This window comes from Marmota marmota, unplaced genomic scaffold, assembly GCF_001458135.2.
Source record: "Marmota marmota marmota unplaced genomic scaffold, marMar, whole genome shotgun sequence".
NCBI lineage: Eukaryota > Metazoa > Chordata > Mammalia > Rodentia > Sciuridae > Marmota > Marmota marmota.
Window position 1 is genome coordinate 6,022 of NW_026009300.1, and position 13,223 is coordinate 19,244.

Here is a 13,223-nt window from a genome sequence, read left to right on the forward strand (position 1 = left end):
ATCAATACTCAGTGATTGAGTCAATCATCTAATCTTCCTGGGCTTTAGGGATCCTTTAGAGTTGATTCCCGGCCTCTACAGTGAAAAGATGGCACTCGGCTTCCCACTAAGCTGCTGTAATAACCGTCTGACGGTCCCCTAGAGATGGCTCACCCAAGATCAGTCTCCATTCAGCTTGAGTGATGTCTTTTATTTCTCTATTCTCTATCCCCCAAACCCTAGCACAGCTTCTGGCCAAGAGTGGGGGCTCAGGGGGTTGGTTCCATTAGTTTGTGCTCTTGGCCTTGATCCCAGTGTCTGCCACAGCCAGCCACGCCCCTGCCTGGACACGTGTCTCCTGTGCCCTTGGGCTTTGCCTTGTGACTTGAGCAAGCCTTACCTGTATCCACACTGAGTCCCTCAAAGCACAAGCAGGTCTTAGCGCTCTTCAAAACAGAGCTGAGGCCAATCTCTGCCTTCACATCTTCTCTCCCCAAGTCCTCAAAAGCCACTGATCCCAACCTACCAGAAATCGCCCCTTGTACATAGATACATTTCTTCTCCAAATGTTCTCAAAGTTTACTGTCTGTCTGCAGATAGAGTTCCTGTATTAAATGACAAAATCAAAAATACGACCTTTCAGAATGTGGCAGCAGGTCGTAAATCAGTGCACAGGGGAAATGTGGGTGGGGTCAGGGCCAGGATGCCTGTGTGGCCTGGCCGGAGGGTCAGGGAAGGGAGCTACACAGGAAGTGGGGCAGGAGGGTCAGGTCCCCTGGCTGTGAGGGGCAGGCCACTCAGTTGCCCACCTCCAGATCTCAGGTCAAGGACTGGAAATGCCTACAATGGCCCTGTTGTACATCCTTCCCCTCAATGCACATGTGGGTCCTAAACCCCACGCATGAGTAAACCACCGGGCACAGTCAGCAACGCCCCTGGGTGCAACACACAGACATCTACTATGAGCCAGGGGTCGGCCAGGGGCTGGGCCACCTCTTACCCTCTGTCCAGTGAAATCCCACAAGATGGGCAAAGCCAACCTCTGGACACAGCAGAGGGCCTGGGGGACATTGTGTGGGGCCCAGACAGGCCTGGACTTGCAGAGCCCCAGGTGCTGGCCTCAGCGGTGGACAGTGGACCCTGGAGCTTCGCGTGACGCAGCACGAGCCCTCTACTCCCCTGTGTGACCCAGGAGGTGTGTGCTGAGGCTGCCTCTGTCCGGAGGCGAGGTTCCCGGCTTCTCTCAGTGAGTCTGTTTGTTGTTTCCTTCGGAAGCAACGCTGTCATTTTAAATTAAATTGCTGCCGCTGTGGTTTCGTCACCGTGTGCCTTAATTCATGGGAATCCAATTGCGCTCCCCCTGGGAGGCTGCTTAATGTGGTGTCAGAGCTGAATAAATAATCACAGACACATCAGGTTCCCACGTCCACCACTTCAGGGAGGCCACTGTCCAGCCTGCATGCTCCCTGACTCCCCGGCCTGCTGTGCCCGGGGGAGCCAGGCCCTGAGGCTGGTCTTCTCCCTTGTGCTTCGATGGCTGTGGAAGCCCCTTGCTGCTGTTTGCCTGCGCTGTCCCTGATTTAGACTTGGAGAGTCTCCACAGTTACAGCAGGTGGGGTTTGGTGGTCTGTCCCTCCGTCCAAGGATGCTGAACCTAAAGCCAGAAGAGCCCGGAGAACACTGGGGCGAGGGTCCCCAGAGCCTGGGCTGAGGTGGCCAAAACAGGGAGAGCTCCTGGCTCTTTTGAGGGGGTGGGGTGCAACCATGGGCCATAGGAGGCTATGGGGAACAGGGACCCCGCCTCCTAACTCTAGGTATGCAGCAAAACAAGGATAAGGGGCAGCCGGGAAACACCTCCGTGGGGATGTCCCTGTAGCAAATGTGGGCTGGGGTGACAGGAAGGTCCTGACTCAGGAAACAGGAGCAAAGTTTCCAAGTCTGCTCCACTGAGGCCAAGGTTAGCAAACTATTTCTGATTTTTAATAATGGGGATTAAAAGTAACCCAAAGATAGAATCACTCCTGCAGCCATGCACAGTTGCCCAGCAGATCGGCCTCAGGTTCCCGCTGCATACTCCACGATTTCCCCAGATGTTAACCCTTTGCTGGGTCGGGTGTGATCGCTGCCCCCAAGCAGGAGCAATGACCCTGAGAAAACACCCAGATGTGTGTACTGCTTTAGCTCCCAGGGACAAGTTCCTAACCCAGGACCCTGCATGAGCGTCAGCAGCAGGGGGCACTGCAAGAGCTCAGAATGGCAAGCAAAACATTGGGAAAAGAAGAAGCCAGTAGTGACCACTGAGGCCTCCTCTGGATGTGCCTGCAGAACACACGCTTAAAGTCTACACAGCTTCTGGGTTTCATGCCCCTCTTTTCCCATCCCAAGATAAGCAATTACACAACATCAAAAAATAGTTTTTTCAATTACTTTAAAAAAGAAAAACAACTTTAGGCAGCATCAGGGTTTGGGCCTTGAATGACCTGAAGACCCTCGTTTTGAAGGCTTGGTCCCCACCTGAGGTGCTATCAGGATGTGCTGGAGCCTTTGGGATGTGGGGTCTTGTGGGAGGAAGTGGGTCCTGCAGGAGTGTCCCTGAGGGGGTGCGGTGACACCAGCCCCTTCTCCTCTTTGCTTCCTGGTGGCACGCCCCCTCCCACCCTGAAGTCCTGCCCCACCACAGACTGAAAGCAATGGGTGGTGACACAGGACTGAGACAACTGAGACCAAGAGCCAAAATAAAGCCTTCCTCCTGTAAGTGGATTTTCTGGGGACTTTGTCACCGCAACAAAGCTGCTAGCATGGCCACTTGCACATGCACGTCCTCCTGAGGAGACAGCCCATCAATGTCTCGGACACTGAGCTGCCCTGAGTTGCCCCCCTGGAGCCCAGGCTGCCCTGCTCCTTCGATGGTCCACACAAGCCACACTGGGCAGGGTGCCCCTGCAGATGAGACCCCGAGTAGCGTCATATCCCACTGGTGTCCTTAGAAGGCACCCAGGGACAGATTACCCTGTAACAACAGGAGTCGGAGACGATCACCGTCGACTTCTCTAGGTGTGGCCTGGTGACTCCAAAGACGGGAAGTGACAGTGATAAAGACACACTACAGGGTGTTAAACCGCATGGCACGGGATGTCCTCAGCACCAGGCTGCCCCCACAGGGCGGCTACTCCTCCTGCATCACCCTGAGGTCTGTAGGCAGGACCATGGCCAAACGTGTGGCCACATGTGGGCTGCGTCCAGGGTGCTTTGTGCTCTTTGTCCTCCCTGTTTAGCTCCAAGCTCTGCAGACCAGGGGCCCCTCTGGGCTGACTGAGGCACATCAGCACCAAACCTGCCAGCCCAGGGTCACAGGGGCTCTGAGTCTTGCTGGGTCCTGTGAAACTGCGGACAGATCAAGAGGACAGAAAGGAGGAGGGGAGACCAGGAAGGACAGGAAGCCAGAGGCTCCGCTTTAAGAATGAAAGGCACAGGTCAGCCCAGAGGATGGGCAGGCTGAGGAGGGAGCCTGTAGTGGCCGGAGAGGCTGCAGGGAGCAGCCAAGGAGCAGGACCAGGAGCGTTCAAGCGGGGAGTGCTAGGAGGATGACCGTCGCCCAGGAAACGGGACCTTAGCAAAACTGACCAAAGGGTGATGAGGCAAAACGAAAGAGGCGGCTAGCCACCAAGAAGGTCACATGGGGCCTGGATCCTCCCTGAGGTTCCCCCTGGACCTCAGACCCACGTGTCCACCTGAACATTTTCCCTGGGGCTTCTCAAAGAAATGTGAGCTGACCCTGGAACTCTGGTGATGTAATGGCCCCTGTCCTCACCCAGCCTGACCCTAGGGCCATTCAGTGAGCACCACCACCTGGCCACTTCCCAGGCTGAGGAAGACACCTCTGAGAGCTCCCTCCCTGTCCTTGGCTCTCACATGCAGCCTCCTTCTACTTCTTCGTGGGTGTGGGATTGTCACCGTGTTTCCCCCACCGTCTCCCACACGGGCGGAAGTACGCATGGGTTCCCCTGTGTGGTGGGATGGGCTGCCCAGCCTCCCTTGCGGTTAGCAGAGGTCACACACCACTCTGGCTAGTGCTCTGAGAGCACGGTGATGTGTTTGCTCTGAGCAGAGGTGACAGGTGCGTCCCAGCAGCTTCTTCCTGCAGGGCATGGGGTGCTGAGCTGGGCTTCAGGGTGGAGCAAGAGCATGGGGCACCAGGCAGGCCTAGGGCTCAGTGAGGACCAGACTGGCCCTGGGTCTGCAGAGACTCCAAGGTCACACTTCCGACCTGGCTCTGCTGCCTGGGTTAGAGGACTGCCTGCCTCCTGGTCTCCCTGCAGCCCCCTCACTGCAGTCCAGCCCAGCTCCAGACGCAGATATGGTCTGTGTTCATGCACACAGTGCCCACGTGCAGGGACTCCCTCTCTCTGTCTCCTTGCTTTTCTTCGAAAAATGCCAGCATTTATCCATATTATGCCAGGATATCACCCTCCTCCCTTGTCATCTTTGACACCCTCCATCCCCTCTCTTCAATGCTCAGGCGCCAGTCTCCTCTCCCAGAACCCTCACACACCCGCCCAGGCCTGCAACAGCTTCAGACCTACAGCCCCCACGCCCCCTCTGCCATCGTCTGGGTGTCATCCCTAGGGTCCTCGCCATGGAAGGCCCTACCCGGGGCTCTCCGCAGTGATTCCGACATCCCTCACTGAACCACACTTCTGCTTTATGAACTTGTATTTCTGTGCATAAGTCATGATTAATTGACATAATTATTTCTTTGATATTGATTCCACCTGATGCTGTGAGCTGTCCAGGTGCAGGAGCATGGCTATGCCCTCGCCTCCCCACGCCCAGCGGAAATCTCTGCCCATGCAGGGACGCAGACGCTGGCTGTAGAGTGGACGATGAATACATGGGAACAAAGAGCGCCGTGGGGCAGGGCTCCGGGAGCGCGGTGAGGCGGGTCTCTGGGCTCTGCTCCACACCACTACCAGGCCCCATGTGGTCCAGATCAAGATTCAGGTGTGTCCTCTCATCCTGTAGGAAGGCAGCCACACCTGGCAGCTACCAGCCAGCCCCCTCCTAACACAACACACTGGTTCCAAAATCAAGCTCCCTCTATTCTAATCAATCTGTTCACTGGTATCTGCATCACTGATTCTTCCCCTAGTGTGTGCCATGTCAGGGTGGAGCATAAAATCTGAAGGTCATTTGGACCAATGCACCATGCAGGACAGGGGTCGAATACTTCACCTGTCTGTCCCCAGCTCTTTGCCTAAGATGTTCCTCAGAGGCGCACAGGTCAGCAGCAGTTGCCAGGAACGTGCACTAGCCAAACCAGGCCTGATCTGGATTCTGAACTCACCACTTGTGGGACCTTAGATGAGTTGCAGAAGTTTTCTGAGCCCCTGTGCCTGCAACAACAGCAACATCTGCCTCTGGAGGCTTCCTAAAGACGGGGACTTGCGCTGCACATTATGTAGCCCAGTGCCTGGCACCGCGGTCTGGCTCAACAAATGTTAGGTATGCTCTGATAATTTGTCCTATTTCTGGATGTCCATCTGTTCCCTGCAACCTCCGCCCATCTGCCCTGTAGTCCCTGTGGCCGTGCAGAATCAACCTACTCTGCACCGCACATGGCAGCCCGTCAGGCTCGGACAGGAGCTGGCATCCTCTGAATCCTTCCCCCTCCCATGGACACCCACTTCCATGGCAGCCTCACCCTGTGGAGCACACACTTTACCAGGTGCCTGCCAACCAGCCGGAACCCCTCATCAACCCCGCCCTGACCCATGCTCTGGGTGCCCCTGCGTCCACCTGCCCTGAGACGCTTTCTCTGGGACTGTCTATGCCCCCGAAGGCCGTATATGCATTTTCTGATTTGCTGGATGCCAGAGTCTCTCCTGAGCTGCAGCATGTCTAGCGCTTTCTTCCTGGAATAACTTTTTACTCAGAAATCAGAACGGGAGGATCTCGGTGGTGCCGTGTGGGGTGCAGGGGGAGAGCTGCTGTGCTGAGGCCGGTGAGTCACCCCGTGGCCAGCACTGAGGAAAAGGCACCTGGTCAGGGACCCCACCAAGGCTCCCAGGGAGCGGGGCAGCAGGCCAGACTCCTGGTCCAGAAAGGATGCCCGCCCTTGGGGACCCTGGCCCGCGCTCGCCGTGCCTCTGCCTGCACCCCCAGGACTTTCCACTCGGTGGTGGTCTCCTGGCCAGGCCTGGTCTCCTGCCCCACCACAGGGAGAACAATGCCCTGGGCCCCTCTGCCACACCAGACCCCCCGTGCTTCCTCCTTCCCTGGCTTCCAGGTGAGAGCTGTTGGCCCTGTCCCCCACACCTGGGCCAGCTCCTCACACAGGGCCCAGCCTCCCCGAGGCCAGGCACCCTCTTCTAGGTAGGACCCAGGTCGCTGTGTGTGAATACGCATTTCTCTCTGTTGACATTTAAATAACGCCATCTTTCCTCCAGACCTGACGGCTCACATCCTCTTCCGCCAGGGTTCTGCGTGGCTGCGGGGACTCCCTCCACCAGTGGCCTCGGCACATCCCTGTGACTTACAGAGAGGGGTGTCCCTCCTCCTCGGTGTGGACTCTGAGGCTCTGTGACTTGGTGGCCTTGTCTAGGCCCACAATGAATCTGTGGCCAACTTTAACACAAATCCAGTGGCCTGAACTCAAGGAGGAGATGCCACCCTAACACCTGAGGGCACATGGTATTCAGAAGCAGTGTCATTGTCCCTCTCCCTGGTAGGTATGACGCAACATGTCCAGCAGTGTGGAGACCCAGTTTCCACTTGTACTGCTCTGAGCCTAGAGTTGGGTTTCCAGAGAACCAGCCTCCGCAATCCACCGGTTCCAACGCACTGAATACAACTGCTGCCCGGCGGTCTCTCCACAGAAGCCCTGGTCCCATTGACTCCCAGGACTCCATGCGGGCAGAGATGGCACAGGGCCTCCCTCTGCCAGGCAGGGGTAGCAGTTTGACGGGGTGGTGTGGTGTGACCCCTGGGAGGCAGCAGAACAGGCCACACGGCCACATGGGGAGGGCGTGGAGGGGGGCAGCACTGCAAGGTTCCTGAGTGGATCACCATCGAATCGCTGCTGGGTTGACTGCAATGCTGGGTGAGCGCGGGCTTTGTGCCCACCTGGCGCCCACCTGGCACCCACTCCACTGCTGAGCCCCCAGCCCCCATTTTTCCTCTTAGCACACACACCACATTCTCTCTTCCAAATAGTGTCAGAGATTCTACTCACGGTTCTCACGCCAGCCGCCCGAGGGTCAGAGAGCGGTGCCCTTCTTAATCCCACTTTGCACCTGAGGAAACCGAGGTCCCCAGGGCTCAGTCCATTGTTCAGCATCAGACCATAAACAGGTGACATCTGGACCCAACTCCCGGTGCCTGTCCACAGACTCCAGGGCAGTGACGGTATGGCTGCCATCAGCTATGGTGGGGAGAGACGACTCCTGCCTCCTCCTGCTTCCCCTGAGCCTCCAGAGCTGAGGCCCAGAGAAAGCCTCCTCAGTATCAGCACCTGCTCACCAAAGCCACCTCATGCACACATAGGAGAGGCTCACAACCGAACTGCATAGCCCCCCAGCCCAGGAGAGAGGGGACAGACACAGCTCACAGGGCCAGGATGCAAGTGGGACATTGAGGAGGACTGGCCTGGGGCCCCAGGAATCCAAGGCTTCCCAGGCCAAGGAGGGAGCTCCTGCCTCGGGGCCCAGCTCTGGGGCCTGTTGAAAATGGGCCAGGACACCCAGCACCTCCAGGAGGAGCTGCCTGCTCACACCTTGCCCCGGGTGGCCAGCAGAATGCATGTGGCTGTCAACAGGAGGCCTTTGACAAGCCTGGTCCTGACAGCCTCAGAGAGCTGCTGTCCCAGGTCTGTGGCTATTTATAACTTTGCGCTCCATCGCCCAGAAGCAGGAGAAACACAAGGAGCCATGTGGTGCGTGATGGGTGAGGCGTAGTGCAGAGACACCTCTGGGGACAAACAGGGTGCCAGGTCCAATCCCGAACAGAAAGGCAGCTGGTGCCTGGCCGGAGCCCCAGCCCAGGCACCCCGGGAGCCACAAGTGCGGAGGTGAGGCTGGGCCCAAACGGGTCAGCACCTCAGTTGCTCGGCAGCATCCTGTGAAAACCCGAAAAATGCTAACACCCGGTCCCACCTGGGAGGCTCTGGGCTGAGAGACCTTGGAGGTGGCCTGAGCAGCAGGATGTTTAAATTTCCCTAAATAACTCCAAGCAGCAGCAGAACCTGCAAACCACTGGGTCAAAACCCAGGAGCAGATTAGGTGATGGAAGGCTTAGTCCCTCTTTGGGGCCTCAGTTCCCTCCTGGAGAACAAGTGACCGGGACTGAGGAGTAGCCACATTTCTTTCCAGCCTGAGTCTCTGTGGTCCTCAAATGCGATACCTTATGTAACTTGTGATTTTTGCTTGGAGTTATTTCTTAAACCGGGGAAGAAAATAACTACAGAGCAAAATAGGCAGAGCTGAGCTCTCTGGTTTCCAGGCTGTGCCGTCCGGGGGCAGGCCAGAGGCCAGCCGACTGCCAGCAGCAGGCCGAGCCGCTGGAGTAGCAGCGCCAGCCCGCACGTGTCGCAGAGACGCGTTGACATATTAAGTGGGCCTGGAGCATCTCCCACGGTAATCTCATCTGGCGTGTTTCTGTCTGAATTGCCGGTGCTTCTGATTGTGACATCCACTTCTTCACTGCTCGGCGTCTGTGGCAGCTTTCCCAGCCCATTATCCATCATCATTCCATCCAGAGAGAGCACAAGCAGCCTTTAGAGAAGACAGGAGCCGCCCGGGAAGGTAGGAGTGCTCTCTCCTGTGAGGAGCTTCAGAGATGAAAGTCCAACAAAACACACAGGCCTGGGAGGGGGCAGCTCCTCCTGCCATCCCCCTGCATGGCTGCCGAAGACCAGGCTCCATCTGCCTCCTCCACCTCCCGAAGCTCACAGCCCGGCCTCTGCTGGTTGTTCATAAGTCCCCGGGGTCGCTGCAGTGGCCTCCTGAGGGGTGTGCCTGACCCAGCCTCTTCCTTGGCGCTCTTTGATTGGAGGTCAGCAAGGAAATCAATCTAATCCTGACCTCCCCTCCGAAGTGGATCCCCCAGACCCTCAGCACCACCTCTGAAATACAGACCTACTCTGAGGTCCTGGGGCCTCCCGGGGGCCCATGAGCACTGTGAGCAGGCCACAGAACAGCCCACTGCTTCTCCTGGGATAGAAGTGGCCTGACCCAACCCCTGCCACCAGGTGAGTGGCCGGTCCCAAAGTCACTGCTCCAGGGTTCTTATGAGGGGAAGAGGAGACAGGAATCAGAGAAGATGGGAATGTGGCCATGGACACAAGTCTTGGAGGGAGGAGGACCATGGGCCATGGAGCATAGGTGACCCCAGAGTGAGATCGGCCAGGACACCCCCCAGCACCTACAGGAGGAGCTGCCTGCCCACACCTTGCCCCAGTGAGGCCTGGTGTGCCCATTTCACCTCAAGAACTGTGAAGACAATGAACTTGGGTGGTTTCAAGCCACGAAGTCTGTGGTCACTTGCTACAGCAGCCACAGTCCACTGACTGACTTGGTGCTTCAATCTGTACCTGGGCCCAGGAGGACCTGGGAGTGGCCCTCAAAGAAGAGAGGCCCAGGCTCTGCTCTGCAATGCTGGGGTTCTGAGCTGTGGCACTCCTAGGGTTACGCAGCTGCCCTCTGGTCTGCTGTGGCCACTCCAACCTGCAGCTTCTCACGTCCAAGTGGCAGAGCAGTGGGCATGGTCCTGCCACCTGCCAAAGTGCCTTGTCCTATCCTGACTCCACTCAAAATCGACCCCTCCACAGAGGCCTGAGCCCAATGCCCAAAGGTACACGGTCTGCCCCCAAAACCTCCTCCCCATCAGAGACTCTTAGTGTCTGGAGTGACCAGAGGCAGCAGCATGGCTATTTCCTTGGAGGGAAATATGAGCCACGACTCCCCGGGAAGTGCTACACTGTAGCTTCCTGCAACTCCAGGAAGTGCCGTTCCTAGCTGCACCCTGCTCAGTCCTAGGAGACAGGGGAGGGACGATTCTCAGCTTACTGCACAGTTTAGTCCAGTCCTGTCCTGGCCCAGAGGGCACGGGGCATCGTCCAGCGAAGGGGACAGACATGGTTAGAAAAAGAGGGAGCAGAAGGCCCTCCAGGTGAGGACCAGCCAGACAAAGCTCAAAACCCTCTGACCTGGGTCTGGCACAGGTGACACAGCCCTGGGTTGGGGGCGGGGAGAAGAGGCCTCTGTGCTTTAAACTTTCAAAGGAGGTGAGGACACGAGATTGAAGGTGGGTTTAGCTACCCCGGTGTTTGTCCTAGTTTCTGGCTCGGGAAATGCTCCCCTCACCTCATTTTTCATTTTACACAAGTAAACATCTTTTAATTGAAGCTCCTGGGCATTTAACATTATTTATAACTCCGCAGATTAAGAGCCTCATGGAACTCTGGTCACATCTCATAACCGGTGATTCCCGGACTGCTCCCTAATTATTTGGGAGATGTTGTGTAGCATCAGTAATTATAGAGTTGATTTGAAAATGAGCAATCGGAGTTGCCATTTCAAAGGGAGCCGCACAGACGACGTGCGTTTGGACATCAAAGTCTCTTGGGAGCAGAGCCACCAGCTTCTACCTTCTCCTTCATCTCCAAGAGGCTCCGTGCCGAGCTCCACCAGCCCTTGCCTCATTCCCGGGTCTAGAGTAGTTGCTGTTTAGTGGGGTGGAGTGTCCTTTATGAAAAATGCTCAGGGCCAGGAGTGTGGCAGGTCTGAGGTGTTTTCCGATTTTGGAACCTGTGCATATGCACAACAAGGTGATGGAGGACAAAGCCCCCGAGACTGACCACGCGCAGGTGCACCTGGTGCACGCAGCATGGTGGCCATTTTACACACATTGATAATTTGGGTTAGGATATGAGTTTTCATGGTGTGGTATTCTTCATGAGTGACATCACATCCATGTTCAGAAAGCTCCAGATCTGGTGGTCTGGATCAGGATGCCCACAGCTGTGGCCCTGCCCAGCTCTCCTGTGTCTCCTGTGAGGCGCTGTCTTCCACCAGCCATGGCCCCCTCTTTTGGAACTTTGATGGAATGGAAGCCCCCAGCTTTTATGACAAGAACCTCACACAGGTGCCCAAATCCCTGTCCTTTTGGGCTCCTCCAGAGCCATCCACTCAGTGGCCACAGGTGGGCTCCAGGGAGGCAGACAGACAAGTGTGGAGTGCTCCAACCAGCCCTGGACTTCTGGAGACATCGACCTACTTATCCCAATGTGTCTCTGCCTCTCGTTTGCAGAGTTCATGGGCCACCAGGAACACTGCTGGGCAGTGGCTCTGGTGGGCACAGCGAATGGCCGCCTTGGGTATGTGGAGTCAGAAAGGCCCGGCCTTCCCCACAGGCCTCTGGTTTCTGCCTCGTGTTCTCTGTCCTGCCTGCAGATGCCCATCTCCACTGTAAATTCACCCACCAGGGGGAAAAGCCACCAAGCTCCTGCCCTGGCCCAGGGGACCCCACCGTGGCCCTCTGCCAGCTCTCTGCCTGCCCTGCCCCGGAGTCGCTCTTCACCTGCACCGTCACACTTCAGCACCTTGGAGAGCTGCCCAGCGAGAAGCCTGTGGGCTCAGCCTTGGACCCTTACACACAGGCCGCTGGTGTTGGCCTCAACCTTGGCCCATGACAAGCCTGGGGACACATCCCGAGAAACAGGCCTTCTGCAGGATGCAGAGGGTCACAGCCATCCTCCTGATGTGGTTGACCAGCGCAGGGTGCTCAGGTCGTGCACTGGTGCAGAGCCTCAGAAGACATGTGCCAGGAAGCCCATGGGATCTGGGGGAAGCCACCTTCCCAGACTCAACACAGAGAGCAAGTGCCCTGAAGGAAGAGTGCTTCCCCTCCGCCCATCAATCAGAGACTCTCTTCTGTGACAAGAGCTGCTGTGAGGGTGGAGAGTCCAGCCAAGGCCTGGGAGGTCACCTGCCAGCCATACCCAGGAGAGCAGCCAGTGCCCAGAATGGCTGGGAGGGTGTGCACTGTACAGCTCCTGTTGGGCCCTGCCCAGCTCTCAGCCAGGGTAGGGCACCCGCTGTGCTGCTACTGTGCAGGGTGGGGCTCTCTGCCCTCCACCCACCTGTCTCCCCCAGGTGTACCTGCCCTCTCTGCTGTGCCCGGATGGACCCCTGGCCACCATGCAGGGAGGAGCAGAGGGCCCACCCACAGCCTCCTGTGGGAGCCAGTAGGGCAGAAGCCGACTGTCCACTGAGCCTTGCTGACAGCAGGGGGTGTGCAGTGCCTGCCAGCTCCAACTGCCATCACTGATTCATCCCTGGGGACACCAGGTGGGATGCAGTTCCTCTCTCACCGTCCCTGCAGGGGAGTCAGCACACTTGGCTCCCATGCAGGGGCAGGCTGTGGCAGGGAAGCCCCCTGTGTGCGTCCCATAGAAGCTGCAATGGGTACGTGTGTGTCTGTATGTCTTTATGTCTGTGTGTCTTTATGTGTTTCTTTGCATAGTGTGTCTGTGTGTGCATCTATGTGTGCATGTCTGTGTGTCTTTATGTCTGTGTGTATCTGTGTGTGTGTGTGTGTGTGCATGTGTATGTGGAGAGAGCCGTAGCTCTGGGCTGCCCCTGAGGCGTCCTGGCTGTGGCCACTGCCGTCCATGGGTCGCAGCTTCTCTTCTGAGTGGGGGCTGGGAGCAGCTCAGGGGCAGAGGACTTGCCTGGGAAATGCAAGGCCCCGGGTGCCACCCTCAGTACCACAAATAAGTAAATGAACGGAAGGGAGAGAATTGCAGCCTCCCGTGGAGTAGGGGACACCTCCACACCCCCAGGAGGAGGCCTGCATCTCCGACCTCAGCCCCGAGGAGGACAGGGGAGCAAAGCAAAACACTAAACACCCAGAAGGAGACCCTCGATGGGCAGGAAGCCACGGTGCAGCCCACACACCCAGCACCCATGGGAGTGTGTGCACCCCAATACAGCGGGCTGACGAGGGGGGCAAAGGCTTGGGGGGCTGAAACATCAGTCAGCTTATTGCATGAGGTCACCAGTTTAATGAGGGAAATCAGTTGATTACATCTCCTGAAGGAGAAGAGCACCCAAAATGACTGTGTAAAACTCCCAGTGAGAGAACCACACACACTGTCACACTCATACTCACACACTCATACACACTCACACACACTACTCTCACACTCACATACTCACACTCACTTTCATACTTTCACTCACACTCTC

At 57.1% G+C, this 13,223-nt stretch overlaps 1 long non-coding RNA gene across 3 annotated transcripts in view; it reads right to left on the reverse strand.

The window, feature by feature from the left end:
- LOC107133827 overlaps nt 1-13,223 on the reverse strand; it is a 35,038-nt gene that overhangs the window by 4,466 nt on the left and 17,349 nt on the right. For all 3 annotated transcript variants that reach the window (XR_007345454.1, XR_001502403.2, XR_007345455.1), the window contains one exon: nt 506-584. This is a non-coding gene — a long non-coding RNA (uncharacterized LOC107133827). The remainder of the gene's footprint in view (nt 1-505; nt 585-13,223) is intronic.